Raw genomic sequence first — 10676 nt, forward strand, 5'->3', positions numbered from 1 at the left:
ACATGGTGGTGGACGTCTGTAATCCCAGCTACTTGGGAGGCTGAGGCAGGAGAATCGCTTCAACCTGGGAGGCAGAGGTTGCAGTCAGCCGAGATTGCGCCATTGCAGTCCAGCCTGGGCAACAAGGTGAACCTCTGTCTCTAAATAAATAAATAAATAAATAAAATAAGTCAAGTTCTTTCTCATCACTGGACTTTGCAAATTCCAAGTCCTTAATTCAGAATACTTGGTCTGATCATCCCTACCCCACATCTAAGGTCAACATTCAAAAAGCAGAGACCCTCCGGGCATGGTGGCTCATGCCTGTAATCCCAGCACTTTCAGAGGCCAAGGCAGTTAGGACACTTGAGCCCAGGAGTTCAAGACCAGCCTGGGAAACATGGCAGAACTCTGTCTCTACCAAAAAGAATACAACAATTAGTTGGGCATGGTAGTGGGCACCTGTAGTCCTAGCTACTCAAGAGACTGAGGTGGGAGGATCACTTGAGCCCAGGAGATGGAGGCTGTACCTATTACTGAACTACTCCACACCACTCCAGCCTGGGCAACAGAGTGAGACCTTGCCTCAAAAAAAAAGGCAGAGACTCTCTTGTTTGCATCATACATTGCAACATCAGTGCAGTGCAGAATGGGTGTCCGTAAATGCCTGATGAAATATGGATTTCCCTTCAATTTCCCTTCCCACCTCTGCCTATTTTTTTCCTTGCTACTGAGATGGTGATTGTTCTGACCTCATTCTATGGGGATGCCACAGAGATTAGCTCATTAAAAATGATGAAGCTCTCCTGACACTTTGTGTTAATGTTTAACAAAATAGCTGGGGTGTAATGACTCAGGGAGACAACGGAGAAACCCTTTGACTTTCTTAGACGGGCAGGACAACCAGGTGCCCCCATTCTCCTCCCACACACTAGCTCTGTGGGAGCCCTGACCCTTGCCCTCAGTGCCTCCCACCCTGCTCTCTCCTCTGGGCAAGGCAAGGGACATCCCCTGGGAGGCCGAACCCCACCCACCGTCGCTTTGGACATGGCCTCTCCCTCTGGGAGATTCTTGCAACCGTGAGATGGCTGGAACTTTTGGAAGCATGGCAGAGTCTGGAGGCCACAGTCACCTGCTGCTGAGGTTCCCGCATCCCTGCCCCTTTGCCAGATCAGACTGTGGGGCTGAGGAATGTGAAGAAGGGCAGTTTACTTAGTTCTTCCCTAGGATAGAAAAAAGGGAGGGGAATGGTCACTGGCAGTGAATAAATTAAAGACCCATGCCAGCTGGAGACCACTGGGGAAAAAACAGCAAATCCGTGAATTATCCTGTTTACACCAGAAGTAAGCTGATAGTCTGGACCTTTACCTAATAGATTGTGCTGAAATCACAGGCCATTCACGAGGAAAAATGCATGGAGCTGTGTCTTTCTTTGCTCGTCCATATTCATTAAAAACTTTGGCACCACTCCAATCCAAGTCTTGCCATCATCCTGGGTAACTTCAATGTCCAAACAGACCAGTCATTTACAAACTCGGAATCACAACCCATTAATGAGTCATGAAATTGATTTTGAGGATTGTGTTCAGCAATCTTTTTCTAAAGAAACAGAGTAGAAAGAAAATATTAGAGTACTTCACATGTAGGAAAGGTGGTTTGGGGGTAAAATATTTATTTTAATTATATATATGATATAAAACATATGCTAATAATAGGTTATTTCCATGACATAATACCTTCATGTCTAACAGGTCACGGTGTAAATTACATTTCTTGTTGTGGGCCATAATCAAAAGTCTAAAAGAGAAAGGAGTATATACAATGGAATGTCATTCAGCCTTACAAAGGAAGGAAATTCTGATATATGCTACAAAACGGTTGAACCTTGGGGACATTTGTGCTAAGTGAAATAAGCAAGTCACAAAAGGACAAATATTGTATGGTTCTACTTTTATGAGGTTCTTAGAATGGTCAAATTTATAGAGACAGAAATCCGGAGAATGGTGGCTGCCAAAAATCTGGAGAATGGTGGTTGCCATGGGCTAGCCAAGGTAGAGGGGGAGGGATGGGGAGTTGTTGTTTAATGAGTACAGAGTTTCTGTTTTGCAAGATGGAAAGAGTTCTGTGGCTGGGTGGTGGTGATGGTGGTACAACCATGTGAACATACTTAATGCCACTTAACACACTTAATGTTCTTCATACAATGTACTTAATACACTTAAAAATGGTTAAGATGGTTAATTTTATGTTACGTGTATTGTACTCCTTTTTTTTTTTTTTTGAGACGGAGTCTCGCTCCATCTCCAAGGCTGGAGTGCAGTGGTGCGATCTTAGCTCACTGCAAGCTCCGCCTCCCAGGTTCAGGCCATTCTCCTGCCTCAGCCTCCCGAGCAGCTGGGACTACAGGCGCCTGCCACGACGCCGGGCTAATTTTTTGTATTTTTTAGTAGAGACAGGGTTTCACTGTGTTAGCCAGGATGGTCTCGATCGCCTGACCTCGTGATCCGCCCGTCTCGGCCTCCCAAAGTGCTGGGATTACAGGCGTGAGCCACCGCACTGGGCCTCTACCACATTTTTTAAAGCCCTGGGAGAAACCTCCCACATCCTTGACCTCACACCACATGACTTTCATCTCCACTCATGTTCAGCTCCCATTCTGAAGGCTACACCCTGGTCCCAGCCATCATCAGGAACTATTTTATCTTCCACTCTCTGACCTCAATGTCCTACCTTTCCAACTTTCTCACTCCTTTTATTTCTTCTGTAACAATGTTTCTGTCTGGTTGCATCCCTAAAACTTTTGACCAATCTACCCTCTCCTAGTCAGGCCACCTCCATTCCGCCTGGAATTGCTGCAACAGTCGTCTCACTGGTCTTCCTGACCAGAGTCCTGCCCACTCCAGTTCATCCTCAACTTCGCGTAAGGAGTGACATCTCTGACGTTTCAATCCAATCTTTTTTTTTTTTTTTTTTGAGACGGAGTCTCGCTCTGTCACCCAGGCTGGAGTGCAGTGGCCAGATCTCGGCTCACTGCAAGCTCTGCCTCCCGGGTTCACGCCATTCTCCTGCCTCAGCCTCCCAAGTAGCTGGGACTACAGGCGCCCGCCACCTCGCCCGACTAGTTTTTTTGTGTTTTTTAGTAGAGACGGGGTTTCACCGTGTTAGCCAGGATGGTCTCGATCTCCTGACCTCGTGATCCGCCCATCTCGGCCTCCCAAAGTGCTGGGATTACAGGCTTGAGCCACCGCACCCGGCTCAATCCAATCTTAATACTCCCTATTAAAAACCTTTCAGAGGCTCTCTATTGACCTCAAGATAAAGTCCAAACTCCCTAACAAGGCAGACAAGCTGGGTGTGGGGCGGCTCCTGGTTGACATGCCTCCCTTCTCGGCTGTCCTCCTGCATGGGCAACGTGTAAGCTTTAACTACCAGCAGGTCTTGCAGTGCACTGAGCTTTCATTTTGCTTTTGGGTGCTAGGGTCCTCCCCAACCCATTCCTTCTTCACTTGGCTAACTTCTTTTTTTTTTTTTTTTTTGAGACGGAGTCTCGCTCTGTCACCCAGGCTGGAGTGCAGTGGCCGGATGTCAGCTCACTGCATGCTCCGCCTCCCAGGTTTATGCCATTCTCCTGCCTCAGCTTCCCGAGTAGCTGGGACTGCAGGCGCCCACCACCTCGCCTGGCTAGTTTTTTGTATTTTTAAGTAGAGACGGGGTTTCACCATTTAGCCAGGATGGTCTCGATCTCCTGACCTCGTGATCTGCCCGCCTTGGCCTCCCAAAGTGCTGGGATTACAGGCTTGAGCCACTGCGCCCGGCCTCACTTGGCTAACTTCTATCACTCAAGACTGGGTTGGCCAGCACTTCCAAGGAGTCTCCCTCTGTCCTCACCAGGCTGGATTTGGGGCCCTCAGGTGAGGTCTCGTAGCACCTATGCCTGCCAGATCAGAGGGCTCGCTGCTCTGCACTGTAATGACCTGTTTCCTTCTCTCTCCACCCTGACCAGACTGTCATCTGCCTTCCCACACAGCCAGGCACTGTGTGAGATTCATCGTGGCATCGCCATGCCTGTTACACTGCCTACCACAGATAGACATTCTCTGAGAGTCGAGTGGGTGGGTGGACAGGAGGTTGTTTGAATGGGTGGACTGCACAGGTTTTGAAATTCCAACCTGGGAATCAAGTTCCATCAAGACTTTCAGCTGGAAACACATTTGATCAAGGATGGTTTATCCAAATTAAGAATAGTTTCTGTCTTTGTATAGCACCCAACCGTTTGTAGCCTGCTGTCATATTTGTGATGCTGTTTAACATACTTAATGACCTGTGAGTTAAGAAGGAAAGCTATCATCATTACCACATTGTAAATGAGGCGCCTATGTTCTCCTAAGGTCAGAGAGTTAGTGAATGTCAGAGCCAGGACACGCACTCAACATCTTCCTTCCACTTGCTCTACCCCACTGCATTTAACCTTTAGGAATAAAAAGAATCAGAATAGCTAATCCTAATATCAGAACCTTTCAGAAAACAGGGAATATGTATTTTCTGGCTTCTGTGGGATTCTACCAAGGCCCTAGTTCTCAGGTACTTAGAAAATATTAACTAGCTTCACTGCAGCAAAGCTATCCTTGAAGTACCTTGCTTTTCACATTTTTTAGAAAAGAAACAAAACAAGCACCCCAAAAGACCAGTGTCTAACAACACATGGCAATAATGCCTTATATGCACCCTACATCTCTGCAGTTGCAAATCAAGCCCAGTTTCTTTTATCTGGTTCTCGGTAGAGAGAAATAAATAAAGCATGAATATCATTTCTATCCCATCTACATCCAAAAGGCATAAAAGAGTTTATCACTATTCCTCATATAAATAACCTCTTCCATCTGCTTGCTGTAGGCTAATTTAAGTAGTCCTAATTGCATTCTGCGTAGGACCTATTTTCCAAGTATTCATTTTATTTGTTCTTATATGGACTGTATCCAATTGCTCCCAGTCTCTTTTACCTTTAAAGCCAAAACTGGACATGAGTCACCAGTAAGTTTCTGGTTAAAGCCAAGAACAGTGGGAGGATGGCGTCATGGGCCTTGAGCCTTGCTCGTGATGCTCATTTGAGTGTGTCTCAGGCACACGCAACTACACTGTGTGTCCCCAGAGCAAGGCGAGCACTGTGGGGCTCAAGGCTGCTGCTTCTGCCCAGGGGGAAGCACAAACAGAGCATGTAGACGACAAAAAGCTCTTCCTCTTTCTCCGCATATGCACCCCATAGGCACTTTGGTCTCTACCTGGATCCGTTAAGCACCCATAACCATCTTTTGCAAAAGTGAACCTAGGCTGGGAGAGGTGGTTCATGCTTGTAATCCCAGCACTTTGAAAGGCCGAGGCAGGAGGATCACTTGAGGCCAGGAGTTCAAGACCAGCCTGGGCAACAAAGCAAGACCCTGTTTCTACAAAAAAATTTTAAAAAGTAGCCAGGCATGATGACCCACACCTGTAGCCCCAGCTCCTCAGGAGGCTGAGGTGAGAGAATCTTAGCCTGGGAATTCAGGGCCTCAGTGAGCTATTATCATACCACTGCACTCTAGCCTGGGTGACAGAGCGAGACCCTGTCTAAAAAAGAAAAAAGAAGAAGTTGGGGGGCACCAAAGACACAGCTGGCACAGCGCTGCCTTGCTTGGCTGCTGCCTCTCTACGCCTCCTGAGCCCACAGCCATTCCCAGACTGCGGGAGCAGATTCAGCCCACCGACCGTCTCTCCTCGGCTTCCTCCTTGAGCCCACAGCCATTCCCAGACTGCAGGAGATGGTTCCATTCCCAGATTCAGCCCACCGATGGTCTCTCCTCGGCGTGCAGGGTCCCCATTCTCCTCACCTGACACAGCCTAGCTTAATGGGCCCCCGAAGAAGAGATTCTCTTGCTGGGCCAGCAGGTTCCTACCCCAACTGTGCATCTTAGTTTCACTGTGAGTCACTGTGGGACGGTAGGCAGGGTCAGATGCTCCCAAAGGTAGTCAGGTGTCAGTCCGGAGATCTGTGAGGACGGTCTGGACTAGTTTCCCTGGGATGGCAGGGCTGGAGGGAGGCCTGGCATCAGAAAGCACATGACTGGCAGAAAGGGGAAAGGAATACCAAGTTCCATCCTCCCCTGCAAGGCCGCAAGACACTGCTAAGAAAAATTACCACGGAGTGCTTAGCGGGAGCCAGTGTTGTCTATTTTCTTATAATATTAATTACTGCCTTGTAACTGTAAGTTAACTACTTGATTTTAAAAGAGCTCACAGATGAAAGCTAAAAGAAGAAAAACAGAGGAACTGGAAATCCCACACAGCTACGAGCAGCAGATAAAAGCTGCCCCCCTACAAATGCAAATCTAGATGAAGAGAAGGTAAACAAGATAATGCCAGCTAGGGTTGTTCAAGGAAACAAGAGAGTGTTCTATAAATATAACCAGAAAAAAAATATTTGTCTTAGCAGATGAGATCACCACACATGGCTCATGATAGAGATCTTTTGTTGCTCCCTTAATTGAAGCTTGGAAGAGAGCAGAAATGAGAGCAGAAATCAGACTACTGCCCACAAGGTTCCAGTGGGCTGGTCCATGTTTAACTAAGTGCAGCTGAAGTCATGAAGACGTGATGCCATCAATCTGAACTATGGCCTGTGTCTCACAGACATGTGGGCCCCGCCCTGCCCACTCAGCACCAAACCAGCTATGGCTCACCCACACTGACCAAATCAGGGGCAAAGCCGGGAAGGGGCACACGGCCACGGGCCAAACACAAGCCTAGGGGCAGGGAAAGGCCGAACAAAGCCCCAGCCTCCACTTTTCTGGGACTTCCTTTTCTGAAGGCTACTCACCATGTGGGACAGGAGCTGGAGCAGAGCTGGAGACCTCCACCCATAGCCAGTGCCTGCTGCATGCCACGTGAGCTCTCAGCATTGGGAATATGACAGTAAACGAGACAAGTCCCCAGCTCTGGGAGCTGGAGATGAAAGGCTTCGGGGGTGGCTGGAGACAGCCAACAGAAATGACGACTAGCCAGATAATTTATGTACTCATAAGTATACACTGAACACAAAATGCACATAGAGGCCAGGCATAGGGGCTCACACCTGTAATCCCAGAGCTTTGGGAGGTCCAGGAGGGAGGATCACTTGAGGCTTGGAGTTTGAGGCTGTCATGAGCTATGATCACACCACTGCAGTCTAGCCTGGGTGATAGAGTGAGACCCTGTCTCAAAAACAAAGCAGAACAAAACCGCAGCTAGAGAGTGATGTGAGGCTCCTTTAGCTCACAAGGTTAGGGCAGGCCTGTCTGAGCAGGTGCCAGAGTTGCAGCTTGAAAGGTGAGGGGGCTGCTGTGTAGCAGGGAAGAGTGTTCCGAGAAGAGGGACCATTGAGTGGAAGGGCTCAGAGTCAGAAAAGAGCTTGGTGTGTTCAGGGGACAAAAAGAAGGCCCATAGGACAGTGCCAGAGTGACCAAGGGAGAGGGGGGAAAAGAGCCGCAAACGCCGGCAGGGCCAGCTCTGTCACTGCAGGCCACCGGAAGGGGTTTGGATTCTGTTGGGTTTTTTAAGGGGAAGAGTGCTGTGATGTGGCATGTACTTTAGAAAGGGCTAAAGCACTCTTGGGCTGCTTTGTACAGAATGGGCTAGAAGGGGCCAAGAATGGTGATAGGAAGACTAGGTAGGGGCTTTGGTCCATGGAAGAGAGGAGGGTGCCCTAGATCTGGGTGGAGGAAGTAGAGGTAGTTAGTAGTTGTCCACTGGGAAATGCGTTTTGAATGTTAAAAAAATGGAGAGGACTGGCTGGGCGCGGTGGCTCCCACCTGTAATCCCAGCACTTTGGGAGGCCAAGGCAGGCGGATCACGAGGTCAGGAGATCGTGACCATTCTGGCTAACGTGGTGAAACCCCGTCTCTACTAAACAAAATACAAAAAATTAGCCGGGCATGGTGGCGGGCGCCTGTAGTCCCAGCTAGCCGGGAGGCTGAGGCAGGAGAATGGTGTGAACCCGGGAGGCGGAGCTTGCAGTGAGCCGAGATCACACCACTGCACTCCAGCCTGGGTGAGAGAGTGAGACTCCATCTCGGCGAAAAAATAAAAAAGGAGAGGACTTACTAATAGATTCATTGTGAGATGTTAAGGAAAAACAAAGAGTTCAGGGTGAGGTTTTTGTCCTGAGCAACAGGGTGGAGTGGTTTTACTTAGTAAGATGGAGGAGACTAGGGAATAAATGGGTTTGGAGTGGGAGGGAAGCAAGTCTTCTGTTTTATTTATTTATTTATTTATTTATTTATTTATTTATTTATTGAGACAGAGTCTGACTCTGTCACCCAGGGTGCAGTACAGTGGCGTGATCTCGGCTCCCTGCAACTTCCACCTCCTGGGTTCAAGCGAGTCTCCTGCCCCAGCCTCCCAAGTAGTTGGGACTACAGGCAAGTCTTCTGTTTTAGACATGTCAAGTTTGAGACCTGTTGGGCGCCAAGACAGCACGTAGCCTGGGAGTGCATATGAATCTGAAGCTGGGCTGGAAGATCAGCAGAAGGTCAAAGGTGAGAGTCATTAGCATGTGTGTGGTTCTTAAAGCCCTGGGGTAGAGGAGCCTAGGACCAGAGTGTGGAGAGAGAAGTGATGGAAAGACTCAGGACAATTAGAGAACAGGAGGAGGAGGCAGCACAGGAGGTGGAGGCTGTAGCCATTGAGAGAGGAACATATGGGCCGGCTGTGGGCCTGGAAGGCCTGGAGAAGAAGCACTTTGAGAGAGGGTGCTGCTCTGTGTCAAGCCATGCGAGAGGCCAGGGGAGGCGACATGGGGGGATTTCCTACTGCTCTGGGGAAGATGGAGGTCAGGGGCAGCCTTGTGAGGAGCCATGAGAGGGGATGGTGGAGACATGAGCCAGGCAGAGTGAGATGAGGAGGGAGTGTGGGGAGGCGGGGAGGCAGTGCACATAAACTGTAGGATGCTCTGCAGCACCAGGGAGAAGGACAGGTGGTGACAGCAGGAGAGGAACATGCCTCAAGCTCTTTGAACAGGTTGTTGGGCTGCCCCTACCACACCCAACTCTACCACTTATCAGCCACATGACCCAGGGCGACTCACTGAAATGCCATGAAACCCCATGCCTCTGCTGCTGCTACCTTTTTTTTGAGACGGAGTCCCTCTCTGTTGCCCAGGCTGGAGTGCAGTGGTGCAATCTCAGCTCACTGCAACCTCCGCCTCCCAGGTTCAAGTGATTCTCCTGCCTCAGCCTCCCGAGTAGCTGGGACTACAGGTGCTCGCCACCACACCCAGCTAATTTTTTTGTATTTTTAGTAGAGATGGGGTTTCACCATGTTGGCCAGGCTGGTCTTGAGCTCCTGACCTCAAGTGATCTGCCTGTCTCGGCCTCCCTAAGTGCTGGGATTACAGGTGTGAGCCACCGCGCCCGGTCAATCTTGTCTTTTTAATTGCAAATGACAAGAGAGAATGGATTGGGCGTTAAAACTTTGGGAGAGCAAAGGGAGAAGCCACGTAAGCAGAGAAGAGATGGTTCCAAGAGTCCTCATAGAAACTTGGCCTCAGAGAGGGACAGAGACCCTTCTGCTGCTGGAACAAGGCAGCCGACAGTCACCAGGGTGTCCTGTTGATCTCCAGTGTGACTCCTGCCCAGGACCACCCCAGTGCTCAAGCAGAGCAGCCTCACCTGCTTTAGCTATGACGTCCACCCTGCGTCAGTGGCAGAAGCAGCACAGAAGCCTCCTGTCGGCTTGTTTCTCTGGGGTCCGATCCCCGGAAGCAGCAGCAGGTTTCCCGCCATCTTTATCGCTTTGCCTCTGCCCAGCATCGCCACATGCAGTGCATGTGGGGAAGAGCTCATTGGGGAAGATTCTGGCAGAAAGATAATCAGAAAGGTTGCACCAAAACCCAGGCTGACCTCTCTCTCCCCTGAAAATGGGGTGCATAGACTTTCTGTTCCTTGCACATATAGTAGTCTGTTTTGTTGCTAGTATTTAACCAGCCTTGTCCAACTGTGAGGCCAGGCTTCCTCTGAGGCCTCTGGGACCTACCCCAGCAAATGGGGCATAGAATCTCCACTGCCTCCCTTAAATGATGGGCTAGGCAGTGACTGGGGAGACGCAGGGAAGAACCCCAAAGATGTCCTCCTCATACTGTTCCAGACAGAAGGAGCCAAGTCTTGATCTGTGCTGGCAAAGTAATTTTTCAAACTGGAATTGCTGGTAAGGCTGCTTCCCTAAAAGGCAACTCAAGTCCTGTCCTCGGCCTGCCTTTCCCTGGAGCCATGGCTCCCTGCCATTGTGCAGCCATGGAGACTTCTGCAGACTCTCTAGGGCACAGGGTTCTTCTAGTCTATTCTCCCCTATCTCAACCCCTTAACTCCCCACTTAGCCACCCTCACCCACTCAGGATAACAATGAACACTTGGAAAACTTCTCTAATAATGCTCTAGAAAAGCAAAAACGGCGCAGTGGCTCACGCCTGTAATCACAGCACTTTGGGAGGCTGAGGCAGGCAGAGTTCAAGACCAGCCTGGCCAACATGGTAAAACCCTGTCTCTACTAAAAATACAAAAAGAAAAAAATTAGCCAGGCATGGTGGCGGGTGCCTGTAGTCCCAGCTATTTGGGAGGCTGAGGCAGGAGAATCACTTGATCACTTGAACCCCGGGAGGTGGAGGTTGCAGTGAGCCAAGATCGCACCACAGC

The 10676-nt window shown here is 49.5% G+C and overlaps 1 long non-coding RNA gene across 2 annotated transcripts; it reads right to left on the reverse strand.

The window, feature by feature from the left end:
* Positions 1-1019: 1019 nt before the first annotated feature.
* Positions 1020-10431, reverse strand: LOC108541719 (uncharacterized). Of its 2 annotated transcripts, none has more exons than XR_001889039.1 (3): positions 9657-10431; positions 1348-1578; positions 1020-1202 (listed from the first exon to the last, which is right to left on the reverse strand). It is a non-coding gene; the product is annotated as an uncharacterized LOC108541719 (long non-coding RNA). The 2 variants fall into 2 exon arrangements; XR_001889038.1 differs by lacking the exon at positions 9657-10431 and adding an exon at positions 5844-6103.
* Between the last annotated feature and the right edge of the window lie 245 nt (positions 10432-10676).

Source organism: Rhinopithecus bieti, unplaced genomic scaffold (genome assembly GCF_001698545.2).
Source record: "Rhinopithecus bieti isolate Rb0 unplaced genomic scaffold, ASM169854v2 scaffold_20777, whole genome shotgun sequence".
NCBI classification, from domain to species: domain Eukaryota; kingdom Metazoa; phylum Chordata; class Mammalia; order Primates; family Cercopithecidae; genus Rhinopithecus; species Rhinopithecus bieti.